At 30.1% G+C, this 23,778-nt stretch overlaps 1 protein-coding gene across 25 annotated transcripts in view; it reads right to left on the bottom strand.

Annotated features, from left to right (window-relative positions):
- LOC145246641 (uncharacterized) overlaps positions 1-23,778 on the bottom strand; it is a 370,950-nt gene that overhangs the window by 167,207 nt on the left and 179,965 nt on the right. For 4 of the 25 annotated variants that reach the window (XM_080109459.1, XM_080109659.1, XM_080109584.1 and 1 more), the window contains exon 1: positions 1,129-2,082. The exons of the other annotated variants lie outside the window; for them this stretch is intronic. The gene's annotated coding sequence lies outside the window, so the exon portion shown is untranslated. Of the gene's footprint in view, positions 1-1,128; positions 2,083-23,778 lie in introns of those variants that run through there. 25 annotated transcript variants of the gene reach the window in all.

The raw sequence follows: 23,778 nt of genomic DNA, 5'->3' as shown, positions 1-23,778 counted from the left end.
TTTCACCTCTCAATGTTATTCTGATTCAAGCTTTTAAAAAAAAATGAAGATTTTGTTGTTGTTTTTTGTGAAGGCCACAACGGACAGAACTGCCAAATGCAGCAACTCCTTTCATATTTGTCATTAAAAGTAAATTCTTATCACACAACAAACAAACAAACAAACAAAAACGACAATTTTTTTTATTTTTATATTTATTTTTCATGAAAATTCTTTTTGATTTTGGAATTCTAACAAAATTACTCTTATTAGAAAGATGTACAAAACTTTTCATATGTAGTTTGGAATTTAAAAACTAACGGATAGACATTTGATATTAGGCTAATGACGCATACGTACATGTCAATATGTATGTTAAAAGAAAATATTCAGGTGATTAAGTTTTATTTTTACTTGCTCATATGACGTTTCGGTCAAGGAGATCTTCCGCAGGATATAATATGAGGAATGGTGTAGGCCAATAAGTGATAATACTTTAGAACGAATGAAAAAAAAAAATCAAATGGAACGTTTGCATTGACACGTTTTTATATTTTAGAAGTATTTTATTAATTGATGTAAATTCTTTGTAGGTCTTACAATTATTGATTTGAAAAATAAAAAATGTATGCATATATGATATATACCCACACATTACATGTGTTTATATATGCGTGTGCATAACACACAAAGGAGAAAATGCCAGCAAACCTTTAAGGAAGGTGAAAATTATTAAATTCCTTCCTTTATAAATAAAGTCAATGCAGACAAAGAGCTGCTTCCTGCAACCATGTTAGGCATAAGAAAAACAAACAAACAAACAAAAAAAAAAAAGGGGGCTGACATAAAATCAAAGTATGGGCAAACCAAAAAACAAATACTAGCATTTCAGTAAATGATAACTGTAAATATAAAAAAAAAAAATTGTAAAGTACAAACAGAAAAAGAAGTCATCTTGACAAAAAATAAAAAAAGGGAGACAAAAGATAGTTTTGCTTTTGACAACTAGAAATGTAAAAAAAATTTTTTAAAGAAAACCTCATAAAAACATTGCAGAATTATATATATATATATATATATATATATATATATATATATATATATATATATATATAAAGAAAAACAAATACATTGTTAATAATCAATTACCTGATCATCGGTAAGTTCAGTCGCCATGGCAAAGAGGATGAAGCTTAGAAACACTCCGACTCAACTCGAAACTTCGTAGTTAATGAAAAGCAGCAGGGATTGTGTTGATAAAAGAAAATGAGTCAGCCCACATGTGACAAGGAAGCCCCACCCCTTCAGCTTTTACTAAAGTCCCCTGGAAGCCGCAGCTGCTACTGCTGTTGTTCTTATGGCGAGTCTGTGAGTGAAGATAATGGCTTTCACTGCACGAGTAAATTTATATAAGTTTACACGTGTACACCTCGTGTTTGGATCTGGCTTTGGGTGCAAAACATTTGGAAGACAGCGTCAAGGAAAGGTGTAAAAAGAATCGTTTCATATGATACAATAAAAGAAAGGACTTGTCTGCTCTTATAGTGTACGATCGGCCAACATGTGTGGAAAAACGGACGTGCAGTCTAGTAGACTGCCAGTCTACTACTAAACAGCTGATAATATTATTGATGAAAACACCCAAAACGAAACAAAGATAAAACGGGTTTATAGATGAAAGGTTTCAGATGAAAATACAAATATTCAAAACAAAAATAAAAAGATTTGTTTTCCTTTTTATGTATAAACGAGGAGTTTGTGATATAGCGAAACAGCTGTCTGGGGAGGATTACATTAGCGCTTCTTCATTTGCGAGTTGAGTTTCCTAGGACGAGAAGTAAGTTTTCACTTAGCATAAAGTACTACTCTTCAAGGGGGAAAAATAAGTAAAAGAACAACAATAAAACAAAACAGTTTCTCATACTTTTACTGCGATTGAGCAAAGGATTGCTATTGTAGTAACAGTACGATTTTGAATATTAGCTTGAAACATTCACCATGTTTAGTCACAATAAGGAGCTGTGGATTTTATATATATCATTATTATATTTACAAACTAATACATAAAGTTGTTATAATGTGATAACGGCAACTAACTTAATCAAAATGTCTCTCTCTTTCTCTCTCTCTCTCTCTCTATATATATATATATATATATAGACACATACGAAATGGCTCTATAACAAAGTAATCTGGTCTAAGCCCCACATATGTCTAGCCGCACTGATCAGTTGTGATACAACAAAACAGTACTGCATGTGGATGACTATATAGATATATGTTTTTCTGTCTATACTTTACAACTTTGAAAGAAACACTCGTTTTTTTTTTTTCAAAAGACTTTTTGTATTCCTACATGTCAACACATAGGAAATAAATACAGAAAAGATATAAACATTTAGATATTTTTCGTATTGATTTTTTATTCATACATATTTAAATTATATATATATATATATCCACTTAATAAACAATTCTAATACCAAAAGTACTGGTTGTATGGTATGTCTTACACGTGTTTAGTTGAATGATATACATTGACCAAACAACTCATCAGAGGCTCATAAATGCATCGGGGGGGGGGGGTTGAAAAGGACCAAAAGGTGGAAAAGGATATGGAGTCCTTTTAAAGTCATAAAAGTAAAAATTAAAAAAACAACAACAACAATCTTATTTATTATAGATCATTTTAGGAAGAAAACATTTTAAACACAGATACCACGATGGAAAGATTGTTGCGTATATGTCATCTTTTTTAATGTATGCTAAAACTATACACAGGGTGACCCCCCCCCCAAAAAAAAACAAACAAACAAAAAAACAAATAAATAAAATAATAAATGACAAAAGCATTCTAAAATAAAATTATTGAAAACAAAAAGTGTTTTGATGTGATGTTTTGAATATAATAAACTAGTTATGACCAAAGTTTCATTTTATTCGGACAAAACACTAAGAAACGGGGTCGAATTAGAGTTGGGGCTCCGTTTTGTTTTTTGTTTTTTTGGTCACACTGTATAAGACAAAAATTTACAAAATACAAAGAATAGCTATATTAGTAACCATAGTAACATGATGCTGGGACATCATTCACTCACAGACACACAGTTGCATATATGTATATAAAAAAACACGCCCATATGTATAAACACATACAAACAAGAACAGATCTCAATATATACAAGATATTTGATTAGATACAGAATTGATTCATAATCCACTTTTAGAAAATTAACTAAGATTTCAAAATTCATGGTTGTTAAAGCACTCAAATTTCTTCAGAAATCATTATCAAGGCAATTAAAAAAAAAAGATTTTTAAATGACCAAGAAAATTTCTAAAATTAGTGTTCAAATTTACTTACGAATTTAATAGAAATATCAAAATTCTTTTTTTTCTTTTTTTTTTTCAAATTGATATTAATAAGATTTTTCTTTAGATAAAAAAAAGAATTCTACTCGTACGAATTCATGTATTTTAAATCATAAAAGCAAATGCATCCATAAATATAAAACAAATTCGATCTTTTACAAGATATAATAAAACAAATGGATTCATCCAAAAAAGCAACTCAAAACTCAGTTGAAATATGCCTATGTTGAGGGTTGAAAGATTGGCTTAATATTGTTGCATGCTAAAGGACCGGCTATGTGGAGTTCTAATCTTATCAAAACTATTGTGATGGAATTGTACACTAGTGCTCTGAGGGGGGGGGGGGATGATCTCCCACACACCCACCTCCAGCTATAGGTAAAATAGTGACTATAAATCGTATACAATAAGTAGCTAAAAGTTACTGGGTTTCGTCATTAAATGACGAAATAAAAAAGGAGGGAGGGAGTGATATACTAGAAAAGTATTACCTTCTATAAACAAATTAATGTTTTTATCTGGTTTTTGTCACCAAAAAAATATGAGGGAGTTAATTATCCAATTTTGATAAAATTTCCAAAAGAGTTGATATGCCATAAAACTGACAAATCAACCATCACGCTGACTATCAATGCACTGAAGTTTTTTTTTTTTAATTTAATTTTTTTTTTCTGTAAATATCTTTACTATTAAATTTCATTTTTTTTCTTGCCGTGTGACCATTTTGTGTGCGTGTGGGGGGGGGGTACACATAACCGGCTCAATTGACTCTGTAATCACACACCGACATCTTTAAGAATATAAAAGATTTATAAAATCTCTAACATCAAGGATTGATTCTATTCTGGTTCAGAATTTCTAATATAGAGAAGAAAAAAAAAAAACATACTTTTATTGCAGAAGTTCAAACTCCGTCATGATGCTATCCAAACTGCCACCAATATCAACAGAACATAGGAAGAAAAATGATCTGACAGTGCAAATGTGATTCAAGAAATTCTCTAATAATGAGAGCCTTTAAAAAAAAGTAGATTGCGGTCATGCACTCTTGACAACGAAAGTTTGTAAGCAGTTGCTCAACAAAACCCACCAATGTGTCTAAAGCACTCATGTCAGCATTTCAATGGTATCCAATGATCTGCAGCATATTGGTAAGGTAAAACGGCTCAAATCAGTTGCACACAAGTGCAATGAATAAATATTTGTTTTTGAAATTGGTTGTTTTCCCTCCCCCCCAAAAAAACTAAAAGGGTACTCAAGTTAAAAATTGTACTTTATTTTTATACCTAAAAATATTCACCAGATCCGATTTTTTTTTTTAAGTAAAATGTGTACACTCACTTTTCATTATTAAATTTACATGCTCAATTCGAAATTTTAAAAAGAAAAAATATCCATGGAAGCTAGCAGATTAAAAACGCAATAAATACTAGTATACACTTTATTTTAATGACGCTTTCAAGGTTTATAATAAGTATAACAGTGCTTTTGCATGAATAGCAGATTAAATTGATAATTATATTATAGAAGTAGTTATTTCCAGTAGTATTTTCTTAATTGAGCACTGTCTGTATTATACAAAAAATAACAACGATGTATGAAAAACAATTAAAAAAAAATTTTTTGTATTAGACGGCTAGATATTTTAAAAGAAGTTTTAACGTTCGTTTTTCTGTTTTCTTTTTCCGATTTTTACATTTAACATTGTTCGTTTGCCTTACGTTAGTTTTTTTTCCCCCCGATTTTTTAAAGTTTTAAAATATTTACTTCGCTTATTCTTATGTTTTGATTAACACCCCGCTCGAGCACACACACCTCTAAACACTCGGGCAACGCCAGGGACCCCCTGCTAGACAAAAAAAGAAAAGTCCAACCTGTAATGGACTAATTCAGGATAAATTCTTTGCAATTTAATTTCCTTACACTTTATTAAATACACTTCACATCTATCGTATTCAAAATAGCATGAGCAATAAACGAATTCAAGAGTAAAACCGAAAATAATTTCTTTTCTTTATTATATTTGAAATATTGTCGTTGTATCATTTTTTTTTTTTTTACTTTTGTTATTAAATAGTTTTTTTTTGTTTTTTTTTGCATGTTATAAAGTTTAGAAATTATATGTCCTTTATTTGTTCCACAAGCGATACATGTGCCCTGATGTTGATTGAGAATATTAAGGACCTCCTTCTCCTTCAAATCCTGCTCCCACCTCTGAACGCCACACAAGTCTTTGTAATTAAATTTTTAACAATAAGTATTAATTATCATGTTTTTCATGAGTAAATTTATAAATAATGAACATTCTTGTAGAAACATAAGTGCATAAAAGCAAGGAATTTCTTATTTTAGTGGATGAGGGAAAATAATAGTTTGTATTCACAAACACTGGAAAGAAGGTACTATTTATACGAGTAAATTTTGTTGTAAGTAAAGTAAATTTTTTTTCATTATTGTGTGCAAAAACGGCTCTGGATTTGAATAATAAGCAAAATATAAAAGCCCATTTATAAGACAATTAGTCATGGAAAATATATGCCTTCACACTATCCGAAAAAATAGATGTTAAAATGTATTTCTGCAAATAGTTGAAATATATATATATATATATATATATATATATATATATATATATATATATATATATATATATATATAACTGTTTGAAAAATCAATCTAGTCCAAATATTGTCTGCTTGAGCCAGATGCTTTGACAACAGACTATTTGAATTGTGGCTCACAAACGCATCTACAAAATGGAAATTACTGCTACTACAATGAATTTTATTTACTTTATTATTTAGTTACTGTCAGCAATCTATACGAGAACTCCTAATGAGTATAAAAAAAAGCAAAAAAAAAAAAAATGAATAAATTTGAATGAAATATATTTTTGTTTTAGAACATATGTACAAATAAATGTCCTAAATCGCCAATGAAGTAGAACTTTGACTAGAAAGCTATATCCATCAACGATAGATACAGGGGATAAAATCTCTCTCTCTCTCTTTCACACATGAGAGAGAGAGAGAGAGAGAGAGAGAGAGAGAGAGAGATTATGGTATATCAGTGATAGATATTTCTTAATATATATATGGCAACTGGAAAAGGGTGAATGCTTTTCAAAATACAAAAGAAAGCCTGCATTGTAAATTTAATCACAATTTTATATATATATAACTTAATATGAATGGGTTGTGGACTTATTTACCAGAATATTTTACATTTTATAGTAAAAAATGTTCCTACTTAGTAATTCAATTCTTATATAAAGGGAAAAAAGAACTTTTCTAAACAGACACACCCAATGTTTTCAGTATTTCAACATCCTTTCTGTACTCAAATTTAAAAACCATATTCCCCACCCAAGAACATTTTCTGCATTATAAAATTAAAGAAAATTTTGTCTTCCTTAAACAATACCAAAAAGGAACAATGAGTGAATGTGTGTTACATTCTTCTGCACCCTTCTTTAAGTCTTTCAAAAATTCCTAATGCATTCTTTTCAAACTCCCCAACTCCAATATCTCCAGTTTCAATGATAAATTCTTGACAAGCACACAGCACAGACAAATTGCTCAAAGAATTATGAGCAACTGTTAATGAATGTCAGGATTAATGAGTTAAACTATTTTCCTAGCAGATTTAATGGCAGAAACTATTAACAAATTGAGTGTACACCTTTCATCAAAAAAAAAATATATATAGAGAGAGTAATTGTGTGTGTATTTATGCATGTCTGTGTGTATCAAAAGTAAAAAAAAAAACTACTAAACAAAACCTCACAAAATTATTATATTCTGGGTTGGTGTTGCACTGAATGAATATGTACAATCCAGAAAAAATTGTCTGCAAATTTTTGTGGGGGTCAATTTTATTTTATTTTTTTCTACAGTTTTGTACTAAAAGGAAATACCTGATTTTTTTCATCAAGGAATTAGTTCTCTTCTGCCGACTCATTCCTCGAAGAATCTATATATAAAGAAGAGCTGACCATGTCTATGTCCAGAGAAAGGAATAAGCTGAGGAGAAAGAGGTGTGGAATAGAGAAAGAGGTGTGGAGAGAAAGAGGAGTGGAATAGAGAAAGAGGAGTGGAATAGAGAAAGAGGAGTGGAATAGAGAAAGAGGAGTGGAGAGAAAGAGGAGTGGAGAGAGAGAGAGAGATAAAGAGATAGAAGTTTTAATAGAAATATGTTACCCTAAAAAAAAAAAAAAATTCCAAGAAAAAGTTTACAAAATAAAAAACATATTTCATTCTAATAACTTAAGAAAAAAAATCATAAGCAACAACTTAATTGATATATACAAATTAACTTTATTATTGCTTTGGTGACAGACAAGGTTTACTCATCTATGGTGGAAAATTCATTTGAATACTCACTCTCCACACACACACACACATATATGGTAGCTTCCTTCAGTCTTGACAGACTATGGATATCCACTTTAAGGGTGCCTGCACATTAAATTTTTGTGGCAAGAGTTGCGCACTCTCCAACCACACCTCTCCTGGGTCGGCATTGTTAAATACCAATGGCAAGTGGAGGTTTAGAATAACTGGAAACAATGCTGAGATAAGCAGAGAGCACATACAGCATCTAGAATTCCCAAATGGTCATCCAACTGGTAATATATATATTTTTTATATTATTCTTTATGTAAATACAGTCATATCTTCATACGATCTGTACATTGTAGCAAGATATGACTACTTACATAAAGAATAATAAAAAATAATATAATTTGCTCTCTTTGATTGAACACTATCAACGACCCTTGTCGAACTTCAATTATTCTTATTTTTGGATATTTTTCTACCTGGAATATATATATATATATATACACACACACATACATACAATTAGTTTTAATAACGCCATTGATTGAAAATATAAGAAAATGATATCCAACAAAATTTCAACTTATCTTTAAGAGTTTGATGGATTAGATTACAAACAAGTTAAGCAACAGATAAAAAGGTAAAGATATGATAAAATAAAAACGAAATAATGTTTCATCTATGTGGACAGTTTATCACTACTAGGTGTAATAAAAAAAGAAAAAAAGAAATGTGTTGTAAGATCAGATAAGAATGTGGCAAAACCAATAAATTGAAATGTCAAGATAATCCTCTATTTTTCACCCATACATAAAATGTAAAAAAGAAAAACCAAAATGTTTCAATACAAAGTCATAACACTAAAAGATGCGTCTAGATAAAAAAATCAAAAAAATCTTAAAACTTGTATCAAGTCAATATATTTTGTTGAAGAGAAAAAAAAAGTTTATAAATTCAGTCATTCTTTTAAAGAAACCAAAAACAATCAGCAGCAGCTTAACCTATTTCCTCTTTTCCAATAGTTTTTCAAGGTCACGGTTAAAGCAAAGTTATGCACAAGATTAAGTGGCACTGACCGACAGACATAGCCTGTTACAGAAATGCGATGTCAGCATTTATAAAGCAACAAAAACAAATGTAAGCCAGGACGCTATATTTTTGCTGCCAGCTTTTCTACTTAATTTTTCCTGGATGTCCTCTCACCCACACATCTTGTGTATAGGAAGTTTAGCAAAAGAAACATTGCCGCTCCCAACATTGCAAATTATTAGAAATTGGATCCCATGGATGACAAAAACCTCTTGATTTCTTATCATATAATGCATGCCAATTTCTGCTTTTTGTGTCAATAGAAGACAGATTATCAAAGCAATAGCAATTTAAACCGTGTCTCTGATGTAGAAAAATTGAGAAATCACACTGTTTACAAACTTCTACATTGCTGATATTTGATTTATTTAGTTGACTTATTGCCAGTGTCAGAATTACGCCCATGCCCTCTAAATTGCAGCCTAGTAGAAACTTGCTATAAGAAGCTACACTTGATCTACAACAAAAATACTTAACATATAGTGTGAACTTCACATTGTAGATACATAAGTTATTTCTCTTTGCTTGTTTGACCGGTATTAATTCATAAAAAAGATATTCAGTTTCTGCATTGCCCTTCTTTTTTTTTTTTTTTTGTATTAATTAATGAGGAGAACCTCACCACTGTTCTTTTTTGAAATGACCAACATACTGAAAAGAGGCCATCATCTTTTCTTGGCAGTCGCCATGGATGTATGCTCTGGTTTACAAATTTTATTCATAGCAAGTATATATATATATATATATAAAGACAAAAAAAAAAAAAGGCAAGAAAAGAAAAAAAAAAATTGCATAAAAAGATACAAACATATATATCATCTTTGTAACGAGTGTGTGGTTGGGACCTCACCACTAACGTCCACCTTTCAGTTACATTTAAATATATCAGATAATACCTAACAGAGATAATTTGTTGAGACTATGATTGTTATTCAGTGGAAGTCATATACCTGTCAGCTCATCTTATCGTTGTCTGCTTGACTTGATCTGCTGGTCTACTCTGATCCAAGATGGATTCACCTTACTCCACGGTTCAAGTCAAATTTAATCTAAACTCAACTGACCTTTAGTAAGCTCTCTCTCCTTAATATATCTACTTTTGGCAGAAAATCCTAGATATCCATTCTTTTTCGTAATCACTCTTAGCTGGTTATTGAAACTGACTACAATACATCTTTCTTCTCAGCTCATAAACTATTTGATCACCCAGAAATTGACCACAAACAGCCAAGGTGCTTTCCTATATAAGGAGTTCGATAGCGTCACTGGACTCCCTATCGCCAATCCACATATTTCACTTTATCATTTCTCGATGATCCCAAGAGCAAGTGTGCACTTTATAGTATAAAAAAACATGCAAATTCTTTAATTTTGCCATATTATTGCATATTATTGGTTCATTTTAGAAATGCTTATGGAAGTTTATTTCCAGTTTTCACGTTGAATGGATATATTGAATTTATGTCTGTGTTGACGAGATGGGTTTTAAATAAATATTCCTCGTCCATTCAGACTCGTATTTCTCCGATTTGTTAGTTCAAGTTGTTACCGTTACATATTATATTAATTATCTTACGGAATATCTCGACAGGTAAAATCCACAAACTTTGAACACTAATAGGATGTATGAATCAGGCGATATACTGTGAGCTATGTTCACATACAAACTCAAATAAGCTAATCGAATGTTAAGAAATAATTTTAACTTTTTAACTTACGAAAATTTCTGTTTATAGACTATATAATTCTATGTTAAAGCATTTCGTGTTTGTAAGTCTGCACTTTTTACACACATTTAAAAACGGAAATCATGCGATAAGCAAAAATAGTGATTATTAATCTGATGTCACTCACGATAAACAGTTCTGACATTACCCATTTTAAAATAATTGTTCCAAAATTGCTGTTCTGTCAACTAAAACACTATTGAATACATTTCAAAAGGTAACATTCCTTTTTTTATTTGAATATTTAACTGACAATTATTTTCATAGTAATAAGATAAAGAATATTATTTTATAAACATTAAATTGCTACAATTTTAAATAAATAAAGACACCTTTAGTTTTATTTAAATATTTAGCTGACAATGACAATTATTTTCAAAAGATGTTATTTCTTATTAAGCTTGAACAGCATTTATTATTTTGAAAAGAATATTATTTTAACAGAAAGTTAGAGATTAATTCAGAATGGAATGGTCACAAGGCCTTGCTAGTCATAAAAAATTATTTACATATGAGAGATGTTCAAAAAGTAGAACCTCCCTTTTTTTTTTTTTTTTTAATTCCACCCAAATGAATAAAGGAGGAATTGTAACTGTCATTGTTATGATAACTTATGCATTCATGACCTGAACTGACTTTTACAACAGACGAATCAAAAGATGCTGGCAGTGAGAATGGTGGTCACTATGTAGAAGAATAAATTTTGAAGCACTAAGGGTTTGCTTGTTTTAATGATACCACTTCATTCTTTGTAGTTCAATATTTTAGATTTGGAGTTTAAAAAAATAGGAGGCCTTACTTTTGGAACGACCCTCATATTTCCAATTAACTTCTTTTTCGTATGCGTAATGCTATGCAACAAAATTATGGACAATTAAACCACTGACTGAGAAAAAATGTATGCGACACATTTGGGTAACTAGAGCAGAGTAAATAACACTGCATACTAAGGTTAGCAAGCATTAGCTGACTGTAACAAGCTGTGAATAGTGTTTTGCTGCAAAGCATATTAAAATAGATTCTGCAATAGCTAAAATGTCTTGATGCAGTACAAAAACATTTTTTTTTTTACTTTTCTAATTTGCTTTTATTAAACTCTACAAAGGTGTCATATATATATATATATATATATATATATATATATATATGAATTGAAACAAATATTTATCGAAGAAAAACAAATAAAATCTGTCGGTCAGCATATTGCATATTATTATAAAGACTATAAATAAAACAATAGTTCCGAAATAGAAAAACAAAATAACAATTAAAATTTTCAATCCTCATCTAAAATTTTTTAAAACACAATGCTCTAATTTTTTCTGTATCATATGCACATAATTAAATGTCATTGCTAATTTTAATTTTAGACAATATCATGTTTTCAAATATAAACAAAAAATTAAGTTAATCAATCATGTTAATGGAAAAACAAGCCGAGCATACGGGGGTACCTCTCCATGGTCAGTTGGTTGTTTTACGGCATATCAACCCTTTTCAGGTTATTTAATGCCGAATCCAAAGATTTTGAAGAAAAATTTTTTAATAGAATATATTTCTTGTTTTCAAGTCGGTTTTTATTTAACCTATAGTTGGGACCCTAACAGGTAGTACCACTCCGGGTCAGAATGGACCTGGGAGCAATGGCAATTAAAAGGTGGCTCCACACTCCCCAAAGCCCGCAAGCTGGGTCTTCACCACTGGATATAGTTTAAGGTAGGTACGGGCAAAATGAATGCTGACGCTCAAAATGTATAAACATTTTGACCCCTCCCTTTACTTAAAAATTCACCAAAAATCAGGAAATTAACCAATTTTAATAAAATATTTTTATTTAAATCTTTGTGGAAATGTATTAGTTTGTTTAAATAAAAAAAAATACCTTTACTAAAGTTATGGTTTTCAGTAGTAAATAAAAAACACAATTTATTTTTGCTTTTTTTTATATAAATAAAGCATCATAATTTGTAACAAAAAATAAATTTTTACAGGAACATTGCAAAAAAAGCTCCTAAAGTCCGTATTAATGAATTCGATATAACCCAAAGAAAAATGAATTTCTCGAACTACCGGTATTACCATTGAATTAAGCATTGTTTATTTAGTATTTTCACAAAAAAAAAATTATAATAATCGCAAAAAATATTTCTACTTTTTTTTTTTTTTTAAATTACAGATTTTGCATAATTTTTATATGCAAGCTTTTAATCATTTCCTTGCTTGCAAGAATGTTAAACTTTCGGCGTAACACATATATAATATTGAACAATAATTTTTAAAAAATTAATTAAAAAAACGGAACATACAAAAATAAATTAAAAAATGACAAAACTTATACAAACGTTCCATGTCGGTAACTACGGATGCTCATTCTTGAAAAGAAAAGGAAAACTGTCCGTTTTGCCCCCTCCACCTCTGCCTCCTACCTTTTCCCTCCGGGTAGATGTCATTTTCAGATGCATTTCAAATTGTGTAAAGTCGACTTTAAATTTCACGTAAACATTCCGATTAATTAAAATGTAAGTTTGTATTTTTTTTAAGTGTTAAATTTTTCAATAATTATAAATTGTTTCCTTTCCACTTGGAATTCTGTATAGATATTAATAAATAAGTGTTAACTTTTTTTTTCAATGAATAAATTGTCAGTATAATTAATGAATTTAATTAACATTTATGCCGTTTAAAGTTTATGAAAGTTTAAATTCTATTAATAATTGTTTGAACTTTTATAATGAATAACTTGTCATTGTAACTTAGTGAATTAAATTCACTGAATTTAATTGAGTCAATTAAATTGACCTTCCAATTCTCGTAAGCCGGAACATTGTTATATAATAATGAAATTATGTCATTAATGTGCTTCCGTATTTCTTTGAATTTTCCGCCATGACTTGTTTTTTTTTTTTTTTTGACACAAAACTAATTTTGTTGCTACCATGGCTATATTTTTGGATAATTATTACCCTTTTTAGCAAAAGTTAAGCACATTTATTTTATTAATTCATCATTTTAAGACTTTAACTTAATACTTCACTTAGAAATAATTCCAGAAAACTTATATTTCTCTTGCCAGAAAAATGTAAACACAATATTTGTCATGATGAATTTTTACATGAAATATACGGTTTTTCAGATTTGAGATAAAATTATTCCATGTATTTTTTATTTCACACGCTATTTTTTCTTTGAGAAATTAACTTTAAGCTGTAATCTTTTAAACATAATCAAAAAGTAACCAAAAATTTAAAAAATATTATGATTAACCGGCGTTCAAAACCAGGTCCCATACCGAAGCAGGCATTAAAATTGCCTGTACCTAGTTTAAGGTCATATCCAGGACCACCTCTCCATGAGTGAAAAATTTACTTTCATCATGACTAATGTTTGTGCAAGATTTCAAAAAAAAAATCCAAGGCAATATTATTGAGAAAAGTGTGAACAAATGAATGGAGGAATGATCTGGGGGTAATTTTACCCCTATAATGCCCCTTAGGGGAGCAACCAGAAAATCCGTTCTGGCAAAAATTTACTTTCACCATGACTAATATTTGTGCAAAATTTAAAAAAATCCAAGGCATGGTTATTGAGAAAAGTACGAATGGACGAATGGGAGTGAATTATTACTAGGTCCAATCTCTTTTTTATCGGGGTATCAAAAAATGAACAATTGTCTACTGAAGTTTAATGAACAGTTTTTTTTTTGTTTTTTTTATTAAAGTAACTGTTTTAGTCTTGCAAGTTGGTGATAATCAAAACAAACACAGTGGTATAATTAAGTAATTATATTTATATTCTCTGGATAAGTTCATTATGCGTAAAAGAGCTTATTCCATAAAAGTAACTATTACATTGTGTACATATAGCAGTCTGTTTTGGTTAAACAATGACTATTTAAAAATATATTTTAATAATTAGCAAAAGAAAATAATTTTAATAGCATTAAACAAAGTGGGGTAAAACGATCCGACATTTGCAGAGCAAATTAGAATAAATAAAAAAAAAAATTTTTTATTTTATTTTCTAAAATGTACATAATGTTATTTTGTTTTATTTCAAGTTATTTATATGTATTGGCCAGAACAACATCGTGCTTTCATTGTGATATCAGGATGTACATTTTTTTTTTTTTTTTTTTTTTACTTTTCTAATTTGCATTTATTAAACGCTACAAATGTGTGTGTGTGTGTGTGTGTGAGAGAGAGAATTGAAACGAATATTGAAGAAAAACAAAAAAATCGGTCAACATAGCATTTATCTCTTTATTTACTTGTGAGAGACGAGACTAAGCTGGCAACATTTATTATAGTCGGAGAGTTGCCAACTTTTGTGGGAGTCGTCTGCTAAAGCGAGAAAAAAAAACAAAGTAGACAAGTAATCAAAGGATTTTAAATCAATCTAAAAGGAACGTTTAGTGTTTACAAGTAAATTATTACAAGAAAGAAAAATGCAATTATATTTTACAGGGATTTGAAATGTGCATGTTTAATTGGCAAATTCTCATTATGAATATTATAGAGTAAGATATGTTACACTTTAAATCATGATTAGTATTTAATACTTGGCATAGCTTAAGAAAATGGAGTAAGTAGTAATGCGGCAATCTATCAAGCAGTGAGAGTTTATTTGACATAAAAGTGCTTGAAATCTTGCTTTTTCTCCAAACTATTCCTGAATAATGAAAGGAAAAAAACTATCCAATTAACAAGGTATATTATATGATGATTACTTACGTAATTACTGCTATATTTTCTTTACCAAATGCGTAAATTATTCACAAGTCAGAAAAGTAATAAGACTAGTAACGTGTGTGTGTGTGTGTTGTTAAAGCATGAAAAAAGACACTCACTCCTTAATACTGAATCTTATTTAGAAATTCATATAAAATATTTTTTAAATGCCAATATAGTTTTATATTGTACTAGCCTGGGTACCTGGCGTTACCCGGGTGTTTGGAAGTGTGTGTGTGTTGGGCAAAAATAAAAATTAAAAAATGGTAGTAAGCAGGCAGGCTCTAACCCGTACTGTGAAGGAGGAAAAGAATGTGGATAAAAAAAAATGACGCCTTTGCTGTTGCATCCATCGGCAAACCGGAAGTGGTGAAGGTTTAAATTAAGGCTAGACAATGGAAAAGACGGAATGAGTTTCGAAAATATCGGCAAAAAAAGCGGCCCCCTCTCCCCGTAGAAAAATGCCCAGTTGAGGGTGAAGGAATTAATGTTTTTAGCCAATTTTTTTTATATTTGTCGTCCGAAGGTTCGAGCTTCAAAACGATACTGATCTTGTGAAAATCCGTCGCCTCTGTTGAAAGTTTTAGGCAGACATATATACATACATGTAAAAACAGACAGGTGAGATTTATATTAGAGAACATATACAAAAGCTGTTCCAAAAGTAAAGCCTTCTACTCTTTTTTTTTTCTTTTTTAAACTCAAGTTGAAGAGCTATGAAGACAGGAGCGGTACCATTAAAACGAGCAACCTTTTGTGTTGCCGAATTTATTTTTGTACATAATCACCACTATCCTCAATATACTTTTGCCACAAATTCGATGATGAATCTCTGCTTCTAACGCACATCCATGATAGAGGTTGCTTTCTTAGAGTCTCACACCGCCAATGTCTGCAACAGAAAGATGAAACTTTCAGGTCATGAATGCATAAGTTCAGTCATCATAACAATTCAATTTGCAATCCCCTCTGATCCATTCAGGCAGAATAAAAAATAGGAGACATTACTTTTGGAACGTCTCTAATAAATCAAGATTAATACGATGACAAAATTTGCATATGTGTCCAAGTTTATGTTCTCGTGTTATAGTTAATTAGTTGTGGGACATTCTGGCTGTGTGTATGTAGATAACAAAGTATATGGGTGCATGCATGTATGCACAACCAGCATACAGGGAAGTACAGCATAGTGATTGGTAGTGGTGAAAATTGGATAGAATTTGATTATTTTAACAGACGGCTCAACAAGAATTTGTTTGCATTGGACTTGAAGACAACCATGCTGTAGTAAGCTGGAAAGTAGACCAGGGGTACAGAGTTTTACAGGCAGGTAGTTATAGGGGGGGAAAAAAAAAGCTTTGTTCATCGAATTTGCATTTTGATTTAGACACAGACAGTGAGTAGGGTAAATTGTTGACAGTGGTTGTAGATAGGGGAGTGTTTGTTGTGAATGCTCTGCAAAGGGAAGGAAGACCATAGATTGAAGCTCAGTTGAGCACTTGAATTAGAGGATTCAATACTTTAGACTAACTCTGGCAAATCAATTTTTGTTCCATTTTACTTCAGTCAAAGTTCTTAGAAATCAAGGGGGCCCCCATTCCTTAGGCTAACACTTGATCTCAATATGAGATAGATATTCAAATACTTCATTAAACTTCTCCTTTACCTCTCAAGCACTGAATTAGTAAAGAAGTTGAGAACATAATTTTCCTTTCCCTAATTGACCATTTAAATATGTTATAGTTAGGGCTATGACAACAGCATATTCTTTTCCTTGTTTTAATTCTCAGGTATATATCCATTGATATCTTATGTTTTTATGTAGAATGATGTGGTTCTTGCTTGATTAATTGTGTCTAACTGTGTTGGATATATACTTTTTTTTTTTTTTTTTTTTTTTTACATAGGAATCACCATCTATCAAGGCCCGGAAGTCACTCGAGGATAAGGGTCATTGCATGTACAGTAGTCAATAAGATAACATCGTAGTAATTGTTAGTAATGGAGATTTAATAAGGTGTCTTACTTAAGGGGGTGCTTTATCAGGAATTTGTTTATGTTGACTTGAAGACATCCAAGTTGTAGTCAGGTGGGAAACAGGCAAACAGAAGTGAGTTCCACAGGCGTGCACTTCTAAGAAAGAAGCTTTGTTCATAAAATCTACGTTTTGATTTAGACACAGATAAAGAATGGGGAAAAGAGGGAGTCAAAACAATGAAAAGAATATGCTGTTGTCATAGCCCTAGTTATAGTATATTTTTCTTTTGGTCTTATTGGATTCCAAGACAAAAATTCATCTACTCTGGTGGAGTATTCGGCTTTGTGCTATTACTTGAGGTAACATCACTTAAAAATGGTACACCATTCCTTGTAAGAGCCGTTATGGATTAGCCGAACCAAGGAGATCTTGTTTCGGTCCACGAATATTATGTGATTTTAAATATTTATTAAGGATTTACTTGTAAGAAAAAGTATCCTCATGCCAGGTTGTCCTGAAAAACCAATGTACAGAGAGACCTTAAGCACTCAATAGTGTCTAGTAGGCATTAGATAACTTATTTGCAATTAAAACTACATGTGACACAGAAAATGTACTCCGTTTGTTATAATTTGAATACACGATCATCTGAGAATGCTACAAGTACTTACAGTTTTGATATCAATCAAGTTGCATTGTAATTGACAGGAACGTAACTAAGTTTTCCTACCTGATATATTATGGTTGTTATTATGGAATCTTTTTGCCATAAGCTTTGCTTTATCTTGATCAAATGATAATATTTGCTTTCAATTATTATTATTATTTTTTTTTTTTACTTAAAAATCTAAGTTAATTCACTTAGTAAAAACCACTCAGATGCATGTAGAAATAGATTAGTCTGTTCGCCTGTTGGTAAGGCTTTTCATGTTCTTCTGCAAGGCACCACCTTTCACACACATTTAAAACAAGCGATCATTCTATCTGTAAAATGGTGATTAATCTGATTTCACAAAGGTAAAATATTCAGACTTAACCCATTTTAAAATGAATTGTTCCAAAATCAAAATATGTGGTCTAGTAAATCTAATATATAAACGGCTGTCGAACTGTCTTCATATTTTCAAACTCTGTCTCCTCCGAAACTAAAAGTTGTAGAGCGGCGTTAGGGGCCTCAAATGATTGGATTTTTTACGGGCCATTCTTTTATGGGTCGTTAGTCGGTTTAAATTGTTTTTAGAGGCCAAAAATGGGTCAAAATTAAAAAAAAATCGTTAACCGTTTTGCACATTCATCTTAGTTAATTTTTAATCAGTTTATATGTGTGTCACGTTGGTACAGTGGTAAAACTGCTAGCTTTGAATATTACAGTTTTGGTTTCGATTCTAGCTAATAATACCTAAATATATATTTTTTTAAATTTTAAAATCATGACTATAATATAAATGAAATCTGGACAAATATTAAAATATCATATTTAAGCGTATTTTACGTCCGGGCAAAACCCGGGCGCCTCCTCACAAGTTAAAACAGTAAATACATTTAAAAAAAAAAAAAGTAACATTTGAATATTTAGCTGACAATTATTTATTAAAATAGAATGTTTATAGTTTTAAAAACAATTAAATTGCTACAATTTTAAATAAGACATCTTCATTTTATTTACTTGAAGGATATTTAATTAATAATTTTATGGCAGAGTCAATTTTTTTTTTTCTTTCTAATATTCACTTTGACACATTTACTTCTAAAGTATTAGCAGTAAATTACAGATTGGTATAGAAAACACTGGAATTTCCACAGGTTCTGCTAGTTATTACTTTTACTAGTGTTGGAATGATTAATCCAAATATTTAAAAAGAAACAGAAGGTAATTGTATCGGAATCAGGACAACATTTGGAACCATCCCATCACTACTACTACTACCACCACCACCACAAATTTCCAAGTAAGCATACACTAATTCTGAAACTGAAATTTCTTTCATTATTCTAAGAAGGCTTTTCTAAAAACGCCGATTTAAATGTTGTGTGTGTGAGGGGGGGGTTATACTAGAAATATAATATCACTAGGCAGCAAAGCATTCAGTAAAGATATTTTCAAACTCTTTTCCAGTAGCTACTTAAGCTTTGGATAGTAATCATACCAAACTGCAAGAGGCACGATTGTATATTAACAGAAGATACTCATGGTAATACAAGTAGATGCCGTTCAACGGAACAGTTATTATCAATATTTAGATTGTTTCTCAACAACGGTAGTTTACTGGCACATTACTCACCCAATTTGTGCTAGATACAGTTTGTCTAAGTGAAAGTAGTTTGTTAGGAATGCTACTCGAGATTTAAGTGGTCAGCTCATCAGAGGAACTGAAAATGCTGTGATCAACATGGTCTGTCAAAAAAGCGGTATTGTCATGACAAAAAGGAAGAGCTAGTGTCACAATAATGACAGCCGTCAAAAGGTTGTTGCTGGCTATTTCAAGTGCAAAATGTAAGCAAACTTGGTCTTTTTTTTTTTTTTTTTTTTTTAAGTGAGAATGAATTTGATTGGTTGGAGAACTAAGGACAATGCTAAAGTAGGCAGACGAGACAACAGTGTATTTATACCATGTTTTGATAGTCTCCTGCGATGATATGAAAAACCGGGAACTGCTAACAAGTCGACATTATTCACTTTTCTGACATCTTGCATGATTAAAGAGAAACAAATTAGAAATATAGGATTAAACAAACATAAATAATATAGGATATGTTAAATTATTACTTAAAAAAAAAAAATAAATGAAATAAATATGAATAAAATTTTTTTTTTTAATACTGATGGATACAAATAAAAAATCAGTAAAAATGGTTTCATTTAAATAAATTGTCTCAAATCTTCTTTCAACTAAGATCCTGTTAGAGCGACAACAATAACATTTAAATGATTTTTTTTTTAACTAATGAGTCATTTATCAAAGCTAAAGATAAGGGTTAATGAGATGGATAGAGTGACAGCTGAATCATGATAAATACTACTAGAATCGAAAATATACAAATAGCACCTAATCAAAACAGCTGACCCAGAAAAATTCTTAACTCTTTGTAAGAAACAACACTCTTGAATGTGAGGATTAAAAGGACAAAATAAGGAGTCAAGCAGCAAGACTTATGAGGCTAAACTTAAGGTCCAATATCTACTCTTTGAACATAAGTCTTGATAATTTGTAGAAATTCAAAAGTATAATTTTATTGCATTGTTGAATACCACTTAAATTCTAAACTTAGTCCTCTCATGAATTTTAGTTAAAAGATCTTACAAGAAAATTTACACAAATGAATCTGCTTTTATTATTTTAGAGATTTACTGTAAAATAAAAATTTTCATCCAATAATCATATTCTTTATTATTCAAAATTGTCTTGTAGAAATTTAAGCGAGATCCGATATGTGCACTTAAAGAAAAGTGTATTTTCCTTTTGCCAATGCATTTATCACTTTGGATAAAAAGATATAATGGCAATTTAAATGAGACAACAATATCTCCTGATCAGAGAGAATGTAGTTATAAGCTGAAAGAAAATTATATGAATAAATTAGATTTGAAGAGTCTCACTAGTATAAAGTATAGTTATTCAAAATGTAACACATAAGGGTTATATAAAAATTAAGATGAATTGAAAATGAAAAAATAAAATAAAAATGGATTTAAAAATAATTGAATTACAATAAATGAAAAATTAGATCACAAAATAAATAAATAAATAAAATAAGATAAACTCATAATATTCATTACATATTACTACAAGAACATTTGTACAGAAAGGCGTTATTTAACTCTAAATCCAACAAAAGATAATCAAGCAAAAAAAAAAAAAAAAGAAAAAAATGAAAGAAAATACAAATTTCTCATCAATATTTTTATATTTTTCCAACATTAAGACTAATGATTTCAAAAGGTGAAAAGACGTATTCGGCTAATACAATTGCTTCATGCATCATTTTTATGAAGGAGACGTATTCTAGAACTGTCTACGAGAATTCTTAGTACTGCCCCCCCCCCCGCCTTTTGATTGTACAATCAATTATCTAGAAGATAGAAATGTGTTCCACATAACTATGAAAAACGAACATTGGTAAACTGTTTTTGCATTCTTCCAAATTATTCCTTACTTTTCTATTCATGTTTGACAAGAACCACGGTGATGAAAATCGATATAGATTTATCACATTTCAAAATGAAGACAACCATCAATATCAACTTTAATGAAATTCTGAAAAGAAAATAACTTCGTGGCAGTATATATAATTTGCTCTTTTTAATGACCTTGTCAATTTACAACTGAAATTATGCATGCATGATTGTTTCAAATTCAATGGATCAACAATTATGTAGTTGAAACAAAGTGCTACTTCCCCGTTTTCTTTTAACTTACAAATATGTTACTGAGATATTGTGTGTGTGTATTACACTCTGTAGTTTCAGTATTTTATTTAAACAAGAATATTGTCTGCAGTTATCAAGTAATAAAATGTATTTAGATGATTTTCCAGCAATTTTATACTATCCTATTTTTTTTCAAACCTTTTCTGACCAGTAACTTCTTTATATTGTTACCAACATAAACAACCCTTGAAACTTCAAATACTCCCTCACTTCATATTGTAATAATATTAACAAGCGATTTTTTTTTAATGCATACAATTCTCCTTAAGTGAAATCAAAAACAAAATATCGACACTATTTTTAAAACTTAAATTTGTTTCTCTCATTTGTCATTCATTCCTGGAAAATCCGTTCTTTTACTTTTTTTTTTTACTCATATCAGGTTTAACATTTATACAAAATTTTAAATTCCAAGGCATAGTTATTGAGAAAAGTGTGGACAGACAAATGGACGAACGGACAAGAGTGAATTTACAGGCCCACCCTACTTTTGTCGGGGAGGGGGGGGGGTCCAAAATATATATATCAGCTTGGTGGGTGGGTCTTCTGTAGTTTTTTTTTACTTTTAGTTGGATACACAAACAACTTTCCTTTATATAATACATTTATTCACAAAAAAAAAAAAAAAAAAAAAAAATGCTATTTTATTTATATTGGAGGAGAGGGGGGGGGGTCTTCCCATATAATCTTAGTGTGTAAATAACCACAATAGATCTGAAGATTGCTTGTGATTGTGATGAGATGATAAAACTAAAATTTAGCAAATTCGAAAATTAGAATTTGTTTTACTTAAAAGAAATATAAAATGGTTTCATTTAGTATATGATTTATGAACTGCAAAATGAAGATACTACACTGATAAGTCCCCAGAGAAAACTATGCACACAAATGCACTAGTTATTAATTGGGGATTATTTTTCTTTTTATTGCTTTATCATATTCCAACCAAGAAATTGATCAGAAGTGTAAAATATAATACCCTCCATCAGCTTGTTAGATAGTTTCAGTTCGGCAAATGGATAGTAAATACTTTGAAAGGAGTTTATTAAAACAATCACCAAATTAATTGGTTTTTATCTTTCTCATGAAATAGGTTTGAATCTATATTTGGCAAAATTCTATTTTATAAAAAACAGAAACGAAAAACATAGCCATTGTTATACATTCACAGAAAATTATTATTATTTTTTTTTTTTTTCGTATGAATATATTTTTTGTAATTTTGTGGTTTTATGAAACTATATCTTTGATTTGGAGAAAACGATGAAGCTGTTTTACATATGCATTTATATATGTATCTCTGGAGTTATATAAAATCAAAATATACCAGTCTTAGCATAGGTAAAATTAATTCAAAGTTTTGCACCACTCATGTCCCCTTAAACTAAACCTTATGTTTAGAAGACTAACACAATTTTCTAAATCCATGACATGATTTTCATTATAGAAAATCAATAAGGCTTAAGCTTAAGAAATTCAGAGACCCTTGTTCAATTGTTGTCTAATGACTTTGGATAAAATTCAATGCAAATCTGGTATGTTAATGGTGTGTTCACGTTATGCCTCCTAAAAGCCCTTTAAAATACTCAAAATTAATGGCAATTTTAGGAATATTTATTAATCCTTGATACTTATTGTTAGAATTTCACAAAAATCTGAGGTATGTGAATTTTCGAATTTGGATAGAACTAACTTAAAACTAAATATAGACAAATCGGAGGTATCTGAATTTTAATGAAGGGTTTCCATGCCTATTTTACGTGCTTTGCATAAAATTACAGATAGATCACACTTTTCCATCTTCTGCCTAGCAGCTGTATTCTAAAATAATGATCAATTAATTAAGAGTGAAACCAGTACATACAAATATATAAACGTACATGTAACTTTATATGAATGGAGAATAATACATGTAGTTTTTTTCTTTTAGAAGTAGAGAAATGAAAGTGTAAAATTATTTTTAAACTTGAAAATTGAATAAAGTTAGGATTAGTACAGAAAAAGGACAGTTTTATTAATAATTTTAAGGTTTGTTTGAAATAGAAATAACTTGAAAAGTAATAGGAAAGTGTCTTTTTTTTTTCTTTAAAAAGATGAGGATTGATAATTTTTATTATTTGAACCACTGTTCTCATCT

This window comes from Euprymna scolopes, chromosome 1 (genome assembly GCF_053919585.1).
Source record: "Euprymna scolopes isolate OS-2025 chromosome 1, ASM5391958v1, whole genome shotgun sequence".
Taxonomy (NCBI): domain Eukaryota; kingdom Metazoa; phylum Mollusca; class Cephalopoda; order Sepiida; family Sepiolidae; genus Euprymna; species Euprymna scolopes.
The sequence above is the reverse complement of the archived record's forward strand: the minus strand, read 5'-3'. Positions and strand labels throughout refer to the sequence as shown.